Source organism: Lutra lutra, chromosome 17 (genome assembly GCF_902655055.1).
Source record: "Lutra lutra chromosome 17, mLutLut1.2, whole genome shotgun sequence".
NCBI lineage: Eukaryota > Metazoa > Chordata > Mammalia > Carnivora > Mustelidae > Lutra > Lutra lutra.
The window spans coordinates 53,451,628-53,468,605 of record NC_062294.1 but is presented as its reverse complement, the minus strand read 5'-3'; the positions used below and the strand labels follow the sequence as shown (position 1 = coordinate 53,468,605).

Below are 16,978 nucleotides of genomic sequence, written 5' to 3'. Positions count from 1 at the left end.
ACTAGTGTAACCCACAAACAGAACTGAAAGACCTTTGTACGTGGTGAGTCTGAGCATAGAGAGGACTTCATCGAGCTGTTCAAGAGACTCTGCCTGGCCCCTTAGGACTTCGGTCTCAGGCGAGTCTTTGCAGTATTTGCGAGTCCAAATACGCCGGCCATTTGGAGCTCCACGCTTACCCTGCTGTATCTTTTATGATGGTTTCAGCTGCATAAAACAGAATTCCAGCAGAAAAGGCTGAGATGATAGCAATTTCTTTCGCTCACATAAGAAATCTTTCAAAGACACAGAGTCCCAATGTCAGTTCAGCTGTTTAACAGCATCAGGCACCCGGTTGACGTCCTTGAGAATCGTCTCGCCTTCCCCTCATGAGAACAAACTGCAGCAACACCACGCATTTTGTTCTTACACGGTGGCATCTAAAGCAGGAAATGTAGACGGGGCGGTTCCTTATGTGTTTCTCCCCAGAAATGTTCTCCTTATTATCTCGTTTACCAGAACTGGGTTCAGTGGTCACCCTGAGTTGCAGAGCACTCTGGGAAAGGGACCATCTTTGTGGGTTTTGCCAGTGAGGCAGCACAGAGAGGGGAATGAGCTCTGGGAAGGAAATTTACAGGACCTACTGGAATCATCCTCAGGGCAGATAATTTCAGAGGAAACAAAATCCAGGGTTCCCTCTCTCTCTGCGCCCATATCATTCAGGAAAAGGATTCTGAATGGTGCTGTAAGGGCCGTGGATGACCACTGCAGATAGATCATGTATCCAGTTGGCAAGCTTACTCTTGGTACCTTGATGGAGTCCTCCTCCCCTGCCCATCTTGCTGGGGTAGCCTCCATCCTTGCCTGGTGTCCTGTGTGTCTCTGGGTCTCAAATCTCCTTTGCCTTTCTCTCTATCTCTCTCTTTTTTAAAGGTTTTATTTATTTATTTGACAAACAGAGATCACAAGTAGGCAGAGAGGCAGGCAGAGAGAGAGGGAGGAAGCAGGCTCCCTGCCGAGCAGAGAGCCTGATGCTGGGCGCCATCCCAGGACCCTGGGATCATGACCTGAGCCGAAGGCAGAGGCTTTAACCCACTGAGCCACCCAGGCGCCGCCCCCCTTTCTTTTTTTAGAGCACATATAACCTTGATTTTTTGTTTTAATTGAACTCCAACTAGGGGTACCTTTACTCTCTCTTCCCAAGGAGTGGAGGAGCACTTTCCAAACCCCAATAAATGTCAAGGTTATAAAGATACAATCCCATTTGTAAAGTTCTTCTGAAGATAAATAGGGCAGCCAGTTAGCATCCTCAAGAATTGCAAGCTAATTTTAACCTAATAAATATCCTGAAAATTCCCATAAGGAGACAGTCCATCATGCCAAAGAAATTTTTGCTTTAAATTAATGTCACACTCTACTAGTTTCTTGGGCATGCTGTTAGCTTACTTTTTTTGCAATCTGTGATGATGCCTCTACCTTCTGCCAGAGTTCGTCTGGTACCCAAGTGAGCTCCGAAGTCAGACAGCCGCGTTTCATATTCCTCCCCCACACGTATTAGTTCTGTGACTTTGTGCAAAGTGTATAACCTCTCAATGCCTCAGTTTCTTCAACTGTAAGATGAGAATGATAATGCTCACTTCACAAGAATGTTACACAGATTAAACGAAAGAATGCACACGAAACACTTAGCACACCCTTGGTGTAGAGTAACATGACTCAAATGGTAGCTATTAATAATGACAATAATAATGACGATTATAATTGCTAATAATTATATCAGAATATATTTGTGCATTAGGAATCTCCATGATCATTGGAATATTGATTGACTTAATATATGTGTCAGCTGCTCCGGAAGGCAGCAAGACGTTTCAGTGCAGGAAAATGTGAACGAGACAAATTTTTTCACCAGTTCACTTTGAACAGGCATAACTTGGTTTTAATTGTTCCTGCTTTTTTTTTTCCTACCTTTTTTATAAGGACACCGATCATTGGGGTTAGGGAATCACTCTTAATTCAGGATGATCTCATCTGGAGATCCTTGACTTAATCTGATCTGCAAAGATCCTCTTTCCAAATAAGGTCATTTTCACAGGTTTAGGGGATTAGGACATGGACATTGTCTTTTGGGGGCCCCATCATTCCATCCACTACAACCACCTTGAAGAACAATTTATCAGTTTCTTATAAAGTGAACACAAACTTACCATGTGACTCAGAAATCCCACTCCTGGGATTATTGAGAAGTAAAAGCATATGTCCCTGCAAATATTCACAGCCCCCTTATTCATAATGGCCCCAATTTGGAAAACTGGATATAACTGAAATGTCCATTTATGGGAGTAGATAAACAAATTGTGTGTCCACAAGATAGATGACCACTCAGCAACAGAAAGAACTACCTACTGATATGTGCGGTAGATAATCTTAAAAACAGTATGTCTTGTGAAAAAAGCCAGACACAAAAGAGTACAAACAGTATGATTCCATTTCTGTGAAATTGTAGACAATAGAATACTAATCTGTAGGGACAGAAATCGACCAGGGTTGCCTGGGGCTGAGGGAGTGGGGATCTGGGATTGCTTACATGTAGACACAAGGGAACATTTTGGGATCATGGAACTTTTCTGTTTCTTGACTGCGGATGCGGTCACACACAGTACATGTTCGTCAAAACTCATTGAATATTACATTTAAAATTGATGCACTAAAAACAACTGAAGTGTGGCAAGATACGCATATCATAAACTCTTTATAAGTGGACAGTTCAGTAGCATTGAGTAAATTCACATTGTTGTGCAACCAATCTCCAGAACTCTTTCTATCTTGCAGAATGGAAGCTTTATACCCATTAAACAATAACTTCCTGTTCCCCCTCCTCCCAGCCCCTGGCACCAACGATTCTACTTTCTCTATAAATCTGATTACTCTAGATACTTCACATCAGTGGAATCATACAGTACAGTCCTTCAGTTGTAACAAATGTACCACATTAATGCAAGATGTTAATAATGGGAATTAGGGGTAGGTCTATGAGGGTGTAGGGAATTAGGTTACAGGGTTCCCATATGGTTTATGGTCCCCCCCCAATGGTAAATGCAAACTCTGCACTTTTTGTTCAATTTTTTCTATAAACCTAAAACTGCTTTAAAAAAGTGAATTTTTAAAAAGATTTTATTTATTTATTTATTCGACACAGAGAGAGAGAGAGAGAGAGAGAGAGAGCGAGCATGAGCAGGGGGAGCAGAAGAGGGAGAGGAAGAAGCAGGCTTCCTGCCAGCAGGAAGCCCAACGTGGGGCTCTATCCCAGAGCGGAAGGCAGACGCTTAGCAGACTGAGCCACCCAGGCATCCCAAAAGTCTATTAATTTTTAAAATCATGGATAACACATGCCAGTTGGGCAAAAACAACAGGTGTCCTTTATACGGGTCCTTAGCTGCAGTAGGTGTCCACTCTAATAATCGTCTGCATGTCTGGGTTGCTTATGGAGACTAGAAGACATAGAAAAGATAAATTTCCTTTGCATATTTAAGTATTTGAGACCAAGGCCATTCATTATTCCTGGGCACACCGTTTCTTTTCTCCTCTGATAGCGTTCTATAGGCCTGCCCTTCGACTTTGCCAGTGAAAAGAGATGTAGTCAATCAGGAAGGGCTCTTCGGTGACGTCACCAGTCACCAAGGCCTCCAAGTACCCTGCGCACCGTGGCGCCCTCTGGCGGGGAAAGGGAGACTGTGTCTGAGACAGCCGGTCTGGTTCGCCGACTCCAGCAGGGATGCCGGCTGGGTGCTACACACTTCCCACCCCCTGGTGACTCAAGTCACTTTCCGTCTCCACGTTGCTTAGTGGGAGAAAGCCCGGCCAGGGAAGAGAAATGCTGAAGGGAAAGGAAGATAAAAATTCCCTGGCATCCAATGAAATACAGGCATCCAATCAGATTAGCGGCTCCAACGAAATAGTGCAGGTGTCCAATTAGAACGGGCAGAGTTGCCATGACGACACGCGTCTCCGTGGGTTTGCAGGGTCGGTGGGCTCAGGCGCTGAGCGCCACCTGGCGCCGGGTGACACTTGGCCGCTTACTCCAGAGAGCGCGTGCTGGTTGAAGACAGCCAACAAAGCGGGCAGAGCCTCCGTGACGTCACCCGTTGCCGAGCGGGGCCCGCAGCGAGTGCTGCGCGAGTTCGCGTGAGCTCCCGCGAGCCCGCAGGCAGATAGCGCGCACTTTCGCCTGTGCGTCGGTTGGTGCGCATGCGCTCATGCTTCTTTTCCTCCCCCCCGCCACCCCCCCAAGAGCGCGCAGTGATAAAGGGCGGGAAGGAGCCGGAGGAGGGGCGCGAGGCGCGAGGCTGACGGCCAGGCTGACCGCCAGGCTGGGGTCCCGGGGGGCTCCTCTGCACCAGGAAAGGCCTGTGAGAGGATGTGAGCCCCCTAAAACTCCTGCTGAGCGACAGAGCCCCGAAGAGCTAGACGTGCAGAGACAGACCAGAAGAGCCCCAGCTCCACAGGGACAGAAACCTGCCACACCTGCAAACCCACAGGAGCAGAAGGCGATTCACAGACATTAGAAAGGGAAGGAGAAGCCAGCTGTGGCAGGGCAGGGTAGTGAGGCGGCGAGGGGAAGGGCCCAGAGGCCAGACAGACCTGACCGCGGCCGGGACCCTGGAGCCGGCCTGACAGAGACGGAAGTAGAGACTGCGGCCTCGCGTGGAGGCTCGAGGACAGCAGCACAGAAGGACAGACTTAGAGAAGACGACAGAGGGGACCGCGTCACGAGTGCAGTCAGCCATGCCGAAGGGGACTGGGGGCCAAGGGGAAAGGAAGGTCGCAGAGACAGAGAAGACAGTGAACCAGACAGGGGTGAAAGTTGTCGAGGACATGGAGAGGGAGATAGAGCTACCAGAGGCTGAGGGGACCTGAGACAAGGTCTCCCCGAGGGTCTGACCTGAGACTGGGGAGCCTGAGAAGAAGAGAGCAAGAGGACAGCGATAGAGACAGAGAACAGTGTCAGGGAGAGCAGGAGGACAGTGACAGAAGGGACAAAGACCAAGGGGCCAGTGATGGAGAGGAAAGAGATAAGGGGGACCGTGCCAGATAGAAGGTGACAATCATAGAGACAGGGAAGACACACTCAGAGGCGACAAAGATAGAGAGGACAGTGACAGAAAAGACAGAGATAACAGAAGTAATATAGGGAAAAGTGACAAAAATAGAGAAGGTGCCAGAGACAAAGTTCAAGGCAACATTGACAGAGCAAAGACAATAACCGCAGGCAGAGAGGGCAGAGATCAAGATAACAATGTTAGAGATACAGAAAGCAATATTAGATAAGGAGCATGCCGATACAAAGAGGGGACAAAGAAAATGGAAAGTGGCAGGATGACAGAGGGAACAGAAACAGAGCTAGAAGGTTCAAAGGCAGAAGGGGGCCCATGACAGAAATAGAGGAAATGGAAGCAGAGTTGGGGGGAGACAGGCTCAAGGAGTCAGAAAAGACAGATCCAGAGGGAATAGCAACAATGCGCAAACTCAGAGCAGAGAGCCATAGTGGTGACAGGACCAGAGTGCGAGTGACAAAGCACACTCAGTGACACTGTGACAGGTGAAGAAACACAGAGGCAGAAAGGATGGTGACGGAAGGGACAGTGATGAAGGTGATGGAGACAGAAACAGTGTAGAAACATAAAAGAGACAAGAAAGGGGAGTGGGACAGAGACAGGGATTGGTGACCAAGACAGAGGGTGGCTTAGTAGATATTCTGGAGATACAGCTAAGGAGTAGGGGTGCAGGCAGAGTCAGAAAAAGTTGAAATTGCATTTTCTAGAGGAAGATAGAGACAGGAGAATATGACCAAGGCACAACAGAGAAAGACAGGGACAGAAAGTGACCAAGTCATAGAGATGAACAGAGAGACAAGAGCAAAGAGAAAGAACCTGACGGGTCAGTCACCTGAGACTAGGTGAGAGGTCGGGATGACAGGTGAAAGCAAAGATCGGGGAGAAGTGAACAAAATACCAGGGAGAGGAAAAGGGACACACCAACAGGTGGATACCAACTAAGACTCACTACGCAGCCTCATACCTCATCTTGGGAAGTACTGAAAACCGTGGAGCCTTGAGCTTTCTTCTTTATGCCACTTTGGTAAGTTGTGACCTTGATTTGGGATTGTGTTCTGAAAGGTCTCCACACAGATTCTAGATTTGTGATCAAGTTTCTGAACCCCCTGTTTATCTTGCTTTGGTCCACTGTAGCCACAGCACAAAGAGGTGGCAAAATCGCCCTTTTTTCATTCATTCATTCAACAAACATTGAGTACTCACCATATGCCAGCACTATTCTGGATGCTGGGGACATAGCAGTGAACAAAAACAAAGTACATGCACCCAATGGAGCTTTCAGCCTAGTTAGTAGACACATATCTATATTATTTATTTAATGTCAAGTAGTGTTAAGTGCTGAGAAGAAAAATTAAGCAAAGCTAAGAGGACAGAATAGTTGAAGTTGTCGATAATAGCAAGCAAGGTTATTCAGATCAACCCTCCCACTGCAACAACTAAACACGCCAGATTTTAAAAAAAAAATGTTAAGTCTCATAAGCACGGAAGGTGTCACAAGATTTATCAGGTCATAACTGAAGGGAAATCAAGAACCCAGAGAAGTAATCAGAGTACTTCTGCCCTGAAGGAATTTTACAGTCCTGGCAAATTTGAACTTTCATTTGGATGGCTTATAGATGAGGGGAATAAGAGAAGCTCAGGCCCACCCAAGGTGGGGAGTCGACATTAAAATGTGAAAGCAATGGCTATACCTTCAGGAAGGGTAGGGAAACTAGAAGTAAATTGGCCCCCATTTGTGAAGTTGCAGTCATGACCTTCGATTGTGAATTTAAGTTGGCCTCAGACGAGTAGTTTTTCTAAACTCTTGACAATTGCACACAAAAATATTTTCTCCAGTGAAAAGAACCTTCATGAAAGACCTCGGATCATTCTGACCAGCGTAAGTCGGATATAACCAAGTAGAAGAAGTGCCAGGAACAAAAACCAGCAGAAGTAAAGGGCACTAGAAACAAACCCACTAAATACTTGTGATACTGGAATTATCAGACAATATGATTTGTTCACAGAAAAATCTAAGATTGCCATTGTTGTTACAGGGACCAGAAAACTACAAAATATTACCTAGATGCTTTGAAAGTGACAAAACTAGTAGCGACTTAAAACTTACTGAACAGGTTTAAAATGAAAAGCAACAACTGAGTAGAGAAATAGTGAACTGGAACTTAAGTCAAACAAAATTATGCACAAGGCACTGTGAAGAGACAGGGCAGAAAACATAGAAGTTGACACATGGAGAAAATGAATGAGAAGGTCTTATCTATGTATTTATTCTGAGTCCCCAAAAGAGTGAAAATGTGGCAAAAGGAATATTTGAAGACATAATGGTAGATTTTTCAAGTTTTCCAAAATTGATGAGAAACTCTAACTGAAAGATTCCAGAAGCCCCATGAACAAGCAAGATAAATATCAAGAAATCCACGCTTAGAAACATTATTACATATTTGAAGAATACCAAAGGCAAAGGGATCGCAATAGCAGTTAGAGAAAACAGCCGCCCTTCAAAAGATCAATACGTAACAACTGACTTCTTAAAAATTACAATGGAAACCAGAATAGGCTCAGTGTGCGATAGGAAGTAACTGCCAATTTTATACCCAGTGAAAAATAAATTCCAAGAATGAGATCAAAATACATTTTGGGATTTTAAAAAGTGAAGAGAGTTTACCACTAGCAGCAGATCCTTAGTAAAAAATATTCTAAGGATCTAATTTAGGCAGGAAAAAAAAAATGATCCCAGATGGAATATCTGAGATGCAACGAGAAATAAAAAGCAAAGAAAGTGACAAATATGTGAATAAATCTGAATAATAATATCTTGTACATTAAAGAAAGAGAATAGAAACACATAATAAAAAACATGTTAGGAGAGGTTATATGGTGTTAAAGTATTCTAAAAGTCCTTGTATTGTAAAGGTGTTGATTAATTTTTGTTATTGAAATATAATTGACATGCAATATCAGTTTCAGGTGTATATCCTAGTGATTCAGTATTTGTATATATATGAGATGATCCTCATGATAATTCTAGTTATTATCTGTCACTATATGGTTTTTACAATATTCTTGACTATTTCCTATCATATTGATTAATTTTAAGCCATTTAAGTTAGTTTGTGAGTTTTGCTTTCTAGGATAATCACTAAAAGAAATAGATAAAAAGAGAAAAATTATAAATAGCCAATATCAGGAATTAAAAAGAGGACATTGCTACAAGTGCTATAGATATCAACAAGGTAAAAATTGGATATTATAGATGACTTAATATTAATACATCTCAAAATATAGATGAAATGGACAAATCCCTAGAAAACTATCACCTACCAAAAATTACTCAGGAAGAAATATAGCATTTGATTAGTTCTAAAACCATTTAAGCAAATCAAATCAGTAATTTTTAAAAAAATTAACCATAAAGAAAAGTCTGGGTCCAGACACTGTCACTAGCAAGTTCTGCTAAACATTTAAGGAAGAAATAATTCTAATATGCACACTCTTCCAGAAACTAGAAGAGTGATCACTCCAGCTCATTTTGTGAGGCTGGCCTAACTTTGATACCAAAATCTGTTAAGTATGGGAAAAGAAAATTATAGGCCAATATTCATTTTTAAAAATACTAAATAATAAAAACGAATGTGGCGTGCCTGGGTGGCTCAGTGGGTTAAAGCCTCTGCCTTCAGCTCAGGTCATGATCCCAGGGTCCTGGGATGGAGCCCTGCATCGGGCTCTCTGCTCAGCAGGGAGCCTGCTTCCTCCTTTCTCTCTCTCTGCCTGCCTCTCTGCCTACTTGTGATCACTGTCTGTCAAATAAATAAATAAAATCTTAAAAAAATAAAAATAAAAAAATAAAACAAATGTAAGGGTATCCATGTTCTGATTTTTCCCATAATGATGACTTCATTGCAATATTTAATTCTCCCCCCCTCCCCAAATTTGGAAAACCCATACTTAGCTAGTATTTGATATACTTGAACATGTATTTGATTTGCCTCTTGGGTAATCCAGTATTGGTTCCAGGCGGAAGGAAGAGGTAAGGACACATTTGGCATGTTTGAGAGACAGAAAGAAAGTCAGAATGACTGAAGGGAGTGTAATGAGTGAAAGGAAGGGGGGTTCAAAATAAGGGCATGGAGGCAGGGGCCAAATTGTGGCCACAGGGAAATATTTTTTGTTGTTTTTGTTTTTGTTTTGTTTTTGTTTTTGTTTTTTATTGTAAAGAGAAAGGGAAGCCTTGGCAGGGCTCTTTATATGTAAAAGATCTAACTAGGCCAGAATTCAAAAACTTCTTCACATGTTTGCTGTGTATCTTGGACAATTCACTGCACCTCTCTGATCTTTAGTTGTCCCAAGTTTGAGAAGATAGAGACATAATCCAGGAAGGAGATCCAAGAGATGCTGAATTACCCCCCATTTTATACCCTCCCTCCAGTAGATCCCAAAAGAGAGGCAGAGATTTTTCTCAAGGAAATAGAGTGAAGTGATCCCAGAGAGCCTTTTGCACCTTCCACAGAGAGCTCCCATTCTATTCCTTGATCCAATCATTTGTCTTTGACCCATATCAAAGCTCCTCTACAGGAACAGAAGGAGGGATCCTGGACTCCCTGAAGACTTTCTCTCTTCTTTCCTTCTCTTTGATGCCTGCTGGCAGTGATATGTTTAGAACAGAGCAGGACTTCATAACCTGGGGCCTGACTTCAGGGGGTCAAAAGTTTCCCTGGAATTGTATACAAAGGTTTGTCTGCATGTATTTTTCTCTGGGGAATGAGTTTCTAGCTCATCAGATTCTCAAGATTATTTCATTTACAAAGAACAAAACTCCAATTCAAATTGGCTGAAAAAAGAGGGGTGGTTATTGCCTCGCATACAGTTGACTCTTTAACAATGGGTTTGGACTGCGTATCCATTTATACACAGTTTTTAAAAATAAATACAGTACAGTACTGTAAATATATTTTCTCTTCTGATTTTCTTTTTTTTTTTTTTAATTTATTTGAGAGGGGGCACCTGGGTGGCCCAGTGGGTTAAGCCTCTGCCTTCAGCTCAGGTCATGATCTCAGGGTCCTGGGATTGATCCCCGCATCAGGATCTCTGCTCAGCAGAGAGTCTGCTTCCTCCTCTCTCTCTCTGCCTGCCTCTCTGCCTAACTTGTGATCTCTATCTGTCAAATAAATAAATAAAGTCTTTTTTAAAAAATTTATTTGAGAGGGAGAGAGCATGTGAGCATGAGAGGGGATGGAGGGGCAGCGGGAGAAAGACCCCAGCCTTAGGCAGACACTCAACTGACTGAGCTACCAAGGGGCCCCTCTTATAATTTTCTTAATAGCAGTTTCTTTCTCTAGCTTTATTATAAGAATACAGTGTATAATACATATACAAACTATGAGTTAATTGACTTTATGCTATTGGTTAAGTTTTCTGGTTCTCAGTAGGGCATTAGTGGTTAAGGTTTTGGGGAGTCAAAAGTTATGCTGAGATTTTCAACTGTGCAGGAGAGGGGGTCAGCACCCCTAACTCCCTCTCTGTTCAAGGGTCAACTGTAAGTGAAAACTTATGACTAGCCCAAAACTTCCTGCATGGATCCAGGCCCTCACAGGAAGTCACCAGGAATGTGTGTCTTTGAATTTCTGAGCCTTCTGATTTCCTCTAATTGGCTTTGTCTTCAGGCAGGCTAGCCCCTCCTGGTGGAAATATGACCTTGTGCTTCTATTGGGCCCATGAAGATAATCTAGGCTACCCTCTTTATCTTAAAGTCAGTGATGAGCAACATTAATTCCCCTTTACCATCAAACCTGACATAGTCACAGGTTCTGGGGATTAGGATAGTTTTGGGGGGCCATTATCCTAGCTAACATGGGATAAATTCTGATGAGGTATCCACAAAGCCATCACCAATATCTGACTCCTGGGTTAGAAGCAAGGTCAGAATTAGAAGGGACTGGAAAATGGAAGGGAATGAACATCTAATTGAACATGTCCTCTCAGACACTATTCTTGGGACTTTACATACATTATTATTTACTTCTTGTGACAACCCTATTAAATACAAATTAGTATCCCAATGTTATGTATGGGAAAATAGAAGTTCAGAGTGGTGGAGTTACTTACGTAATCTGATGGCAGAGGTAGGACTTGAATTCAAGTTTTTCTGCCTCTAAAGGACATTTGAAACAAAATCTAGGTTTGTATTTGTAGTATGCATGTATATATACTCACACATACTTCTTTCCTTGTAAAAAAATTATCTTTCAGTTGTACAAGTAATATGTGGATAGATTGTCTTTGCTTTTTAAAAATAGCGTTACAGATAAATCTCAAGTCCCCTTTGGTCACCTCTCTCCAAACCAGGTGTCTTTTCTGGAAGTAACCACTATGATCATGTTATGGTGGGTCCTTCCAGATTTTTGTCTAAAAGTGCGTATATATATCTAGTAATATAGTGTATGCATAGTATTGTATAGTAAATGACTAGTATTGTTTTGAGCAAGCATGTGAGTGTGTTTTAACATAAATGGGATCATACTGTACATATTGTTCTGCAGCTTGCTTTTTTAACTCAACAATATGTCTTGGAAATCTATCCAGATTTACTTAAATAGCTCTGTACCATTTCTTTTAAGAGCTGCAGTGGTATTCCAGAAAACTCATGTTTATTTATCTATTCTCCTATTGCTGGACATTTGGGCTATTTTTTTGTTTCTTTGCTCTTAAAAACGCTGTTGCTGTGAACATCTTTATACAGGTTCCCTTGGGTAAATGTATGTTTCCTCAGGGTCAATAAGGATAGGTGGAATCATCAGGTCACATAGGTATGTTCATTTTAATTTTAATAAAGTTACACTTCCTGTAACTTTAAACTATTACTATATAATGGATACTCAGCAACTTCAAATAATAATCATGGTATTGCTTATGTGCTGGCTCATCTAGCTTGGTTTGTCTAGGACTGCTCCTGCCATAGGATACAGGTCTGGCTGGTTCAACTCTGCTCCAGGTATTTCATACTGGGGCTCAGGCAGAGGGAGCTTCAGCTACTATGGAAAGCTTTTGGTGGCCAGAGCAGAGATTCAGAGGACTAATGAGCACGTGCTAGGCGGCTAAAGTCCTAGGCTCAGAATTGACACATTGTTGTTTTTACCCACATGCCATTGGCCAAAGCAAGTCATGTGACCATGCACAGAGTTAAAAGACAGGCAAGTACCCTCCCTGCACACACAAGGCCATGGCAAAGTGGTGGATGCAGTGTAGGCATACCAATTTTTGTTTCTGCAAGCCATGGGACAGAGAGTCTGTTCTCCCACATCCTCATCAACACATAATACACCAGTCAATTTAGTTTTCTCAATCCTATGGGGATATATATATTGATGTTTTTCCAAAATGCTTTTATGGCTACTATCAGCCAAGAGGTGGCACAATGCAGAGGAAAAAGCACCAGGTGGAAATCAGAAGAGCCTGCCACTAATTGCCCCTTATTCCATTCCCTGAGATTTTAAAGTCGCTTTCTCTGTACAGATCACAGCCTCCCCACCTGTTAATGGAGCACAGGACTTGGAGCTAGACAGCTCAAGGTCCAAATTCCAGCAGCTCTGTGTACTTGTTTTATGTAACTTTGAACAAATCACTTAATTGCTCCCAACTGCCATTATCCCAGCTGTAGAATGGGGCCAATAAACTCAACCTTCCCTACTTCATGTAACAAGATTCCTCTAAAGTCATACACCATATATATATATATATATATATATATATATATATATATATATATATATGTAAAATCAGCATTGAAATAAGAAGCACTGCTGATTCAACTCCTCCATTTTAGACTTAAGTAAACTACAGCCCATAGAGGAGGAATGAGAGAGTGTTGTGCAGTAAGAGAAGATAGAATAGCAGGCAGTTCCTCACAGTATTGGTCAGTTCTGTCCAACTTACAGGTAGTAGAACCCCAGCAAAAACTGGTTTAAGCAAAAAGAAGGAAGGGAAGAAGGAAAAAGGGAGAAAGAAAGAAAGGGAGGAAGGAAGGAAGGTAGGTTAGAGGGAGGGAGGGAGGAAGGAAGTGGGGGAGAGTGTACATTTCTTGGTTCATGTAACTACAAAGTTCAGGGTTAGAGTTGGCATCAGGAATGGTTGGATCAGGCACCCAAACATTGCTAGCTGGAACATGTCTCTCTGTTTCTCCCCTTTGCTTTCCTCTGTGTTGCTTTATTCTCAGGCAGCCTCTTCTATATTATAGCAGGGTCACTAGGTTCCTTAAGGGAAAATTACAAAAACAACAAAAAAGAAGGCCCCTGGACTGGACAAGTTACAAAAAGCCACTAACTCTGGGTGGATAAATTCTAAAAGGCATCCCTTCCATCTGTCTAGCACAGTCTTCTATCCAGGACATACGGTTTGGCAAGAGAAGCACTGGCTGAATTTGTGCAGGGTACAAACTGCCCAAACATGTGCAGCAGCCCTGAGTCTAGCAAACGGTCACTGGCAGCTCCAGGTTTCATTTCTACCAGCTAACCAACCCCAGGATCAAGCCAACACCTTTTCCCTGGTAACCCCAGAAGAGGTCCTGAGATGGGTTCTCCTTGGTTGGGAGATGCCAGGCCTGGGTGGGGCACCTTCTCCTGACACCTAGGGTGGGTTAGCCTCACTGAAGTCACATAGAGGCACAGTGGGACAGGAGAGCTCCTGGAGGAAAGTGATAGTGCCATTACCTGCAGGTGGCCCCTCCTTGGCTGACAGGAGAGCAGATCCTCCACTATCCTCCCTTATGGAGATTTCAGTCTAACAAAGGGAGTAAGAAGTATATTAACTGAAGACCTAGAAATTGCATTTGGAAGTGCCCAGACGTTATCTATTCCAACTCCTTCCAACTCACCCCCCACACACTTTTTAATTTATTTTTCAGAAAGAGAGAGAGAGAGAGCATAAGCAGGTGGAACTGCAGGCAGAGGGAGAAGCAGGCTCCCTGGTGAGCAAGGGCCACTACAAGGGACTCAATCCTAGGACCTCGGGATCACGACCTGAGCCGAAAGCAGACGCTTTAACCAACTGAACCACCCAGGCATCGCCAACTTGCCTCCTTTTGAAGATGGGAAAACAGGCAAAGAGACCCTCCAGTAAGGTAGGTCAGTCTACTAGCCAACACTGTAAGGTTCCCGAGTGCAGCATTTTTGTTTCCCATTATTTTGTTCATCACTCTATCTTCAGCAACCAACACAGAGTTCAGTACATATATGAGATGAATGAATGAACAATCAATAAATAGGGCAAGGTGATTAGAAATACAAACTATAGGACACGTACAGTGACTTCCCCAAGGTCACATATGCTCCATTTTAAACATATAAGTTGTTTTCAAATTTGGCTATCACAAATAACACACATCCATGAGTGTATTTTTTTGTCTACCTCTCTGGTTATTTCTTTAATATAAGTTCCTATGAGTTGAATTACTGGGTCATTAACAAAACGTTACAGTAAACTGTTTCATTTTGTTCCTTTGGATAAAGCCCAAGGGCATAGCACTAAAATGCGATGTGATTCTTTCTTCTGCCCATCAAATGAGCAACAAATATTTTAAGGTTCCACTGAACACTGGTGAGAGTGCAGCAAAACAGACACCCGTGCCCATATGCAGTGTCAGAATGGAAATTGCCGCTACCCTTCTAGAAAGCAATTTGGCAGTAGGTGTCAAGTGCAGGAAAAACGGTCATGCTCCTAAGGCCTGAGAATCCACCTGCAAGTCAAACAGACTTATAAACAAAGAGGTTCATCATGATGTTATTTATAATAGCTTTTTCTTAATGAAATTGCCAGGGTACCCAACTAGAAGGGGATGGTTAAGTTAGCTATGCTGCATCCACTCAATAGAGTATTACACGGCCCTTTTAAATGACGTTTTGAGGGGCGCCTGGGTGGCTCAGTGGGTTAAGCCGCTGCCTTCGGCTCAGGTCATGATCCCAGGGTCCTGGGATCGAGCCCCGCATCGGGCTCTCTGCTCAGCAAGAAGCCTGCTTCCCTCTCTCTCTCTCTCTCTCCGCCTGCCTCTCCGTCTGCTTGTGATCTCTCTCTGTCAAATAAATAAATAAAATCTTTAAAAAAAAAAATGACGTTTTGAAAAATACATACTAGCATGGAAATGTTGGTGAGGTAATGTTCAGTGAACAAAAGCAGAATGCACACATTTTATATGAAGTATGAATATAGCTGTGCTTTTAGAGACTAAATGGAAACGTACCAAACTGTTAGAAAGCCATTGTATTTGGAAGGCGGGTGCATAAAAGTTTCTTTTCTACTTTTCTCCCTTTGATAGCTGTTCTTTCACAGTCATTGCGGCAACAGAATAAAATGCCCACATCCTCGTTCCTGGAACCTGTGAGTATGTCGATTTACATGGCAGAAAGGACTTTGCAGATGTGACCGGGTTAAGGATCTTGAAATAGGGAGCTTATCCTGGATTTCCCTTGTGGGCCCAGTGTCTTCACAAGAGGGAGACAGGAGGATCAGATGTGACAGTGGTAGCAGAGGTTGAAGTGATGTAGCTGTGAGTCGAGGAGTGCGGGTTCCTCAGGCTAGGGAACAGATTCTCTCCTGGATCCTCCTGAAGAATACACCTTTTTTAGCCCGGTGAGACTGATTTGGGACTTCTGGCCTCCAACATTATAAGATAATAAATCTGTGTGGTTTTAAGCCACTGAATTTATGGTAATTTGTTATAGCAGCAATAGAAAAACTAATACAACCACGAATTACTCTACAAAAATAAAACTTTTTAGAAATATATAATATACACAGGGAAAAAGACACAAATTGTAAGTGTCCAGCTCCATAAATTTCTATAAAGGGAGAAGCCCATGTAATCAGCAGCCAGATCAAGAAAGAGAGCACACCCAGCCTCCCAGAAGCCCTTTCATGTTCCCTTCCAGGCACCATGCTCCATCCAAGGGTACTCACTATCCTAACTTCACATCCCGTGGATTAGTTTTTACTCTTTGGGGATTAGCTTCTTTTTTCAGTCCATCTAATCGTGAGACCCATCCATGTTGTTGCATGTGACTGTAGGTCATTCATGCTCATTGCTGTGGGGACGGTTCCTGTTTTGTGACCGTGTCACAGTTTACTCATCCATTCTGCTGTCCTTGCACATTTGGACTGTTCTCAGACTTTGGCTGTTATGAGCAGTACTACTGTGAAAGTCACTGCACATATCTGTGTGTGAACACACGTATGCAGTTCGGGTGGACAAATGTCATAGGGTATGTGGGTGCTCAGCTTTTGAGGATCCTGCCAAACTGTTTTCCGGAGTGTTTATACCAGTTTATGCTCCCACTCGCAGGGTAAGAGTTTGCCCGGTTTTTTTCTGTTGGTTTGTCTGACTTTTCCTTATTAACCAGAAGGAATTCTTTACATATTCCGGATAAGAATTCACCCTTGTCTATAGCTTGCCTTTTCATTTTCTTTGATGAACAGAAGATCTTTACATAGCCCAACTTATCGCTTTTTCCTTCCATGGTTAACTTTGGTCTTGTTTAAGACATCTCTTCTGCACATGTACATGAAAATGTTCTCTTATGCTTTCTTTAAAAAGTTGTATTGTTTTACCCCTTAGATTTAGATATATAAAACATCTAGAATTTACTTTGATAAGTTATATGAAATAGAGCCCAATGAATTATTTTTAGGAACAATTAATACACAGTCAAATGCAGAGATATTGAGGTTACAATTCAGTGAGTTTTGACAAATCTATAGACACATGTATAGTACCTCAAATCTATAGACACATGTATAGTACCTCATTCAAGATAACAGAATATTTCAGTCAACCCAGAAAGTTCTTTTGTGCCCCCTTCCAATTAATCGCCAATCCCGTAGTCAATCACTATTCTGATTTC

General features: G+C 42.6%; 1 protein-coding gene across 1 annotated transcript in view; it reads left to right on the top strand.

Annotated features, from left to right (window-relative positions):
• Nucleotides 1–4,318: 4,318 nt before the first annotated feature.
• The window catches only part of LRRC4B (leucine rich repeat containing 4B), a 59,117-nt gene continuing 46,457 nt past the window's right edge, over nucleotides 4,319–16,978 (top strand). Inside the window, exon 1 of the mRNA XM_047712368.1 lies at nucleotides 4,319–6,117. The gene's annotated coding sequence lies outside the window, so the exon portion shown is untranslated. The remainder of the gene's footprint in view (nucleotides 6,118–16,978) is intronic.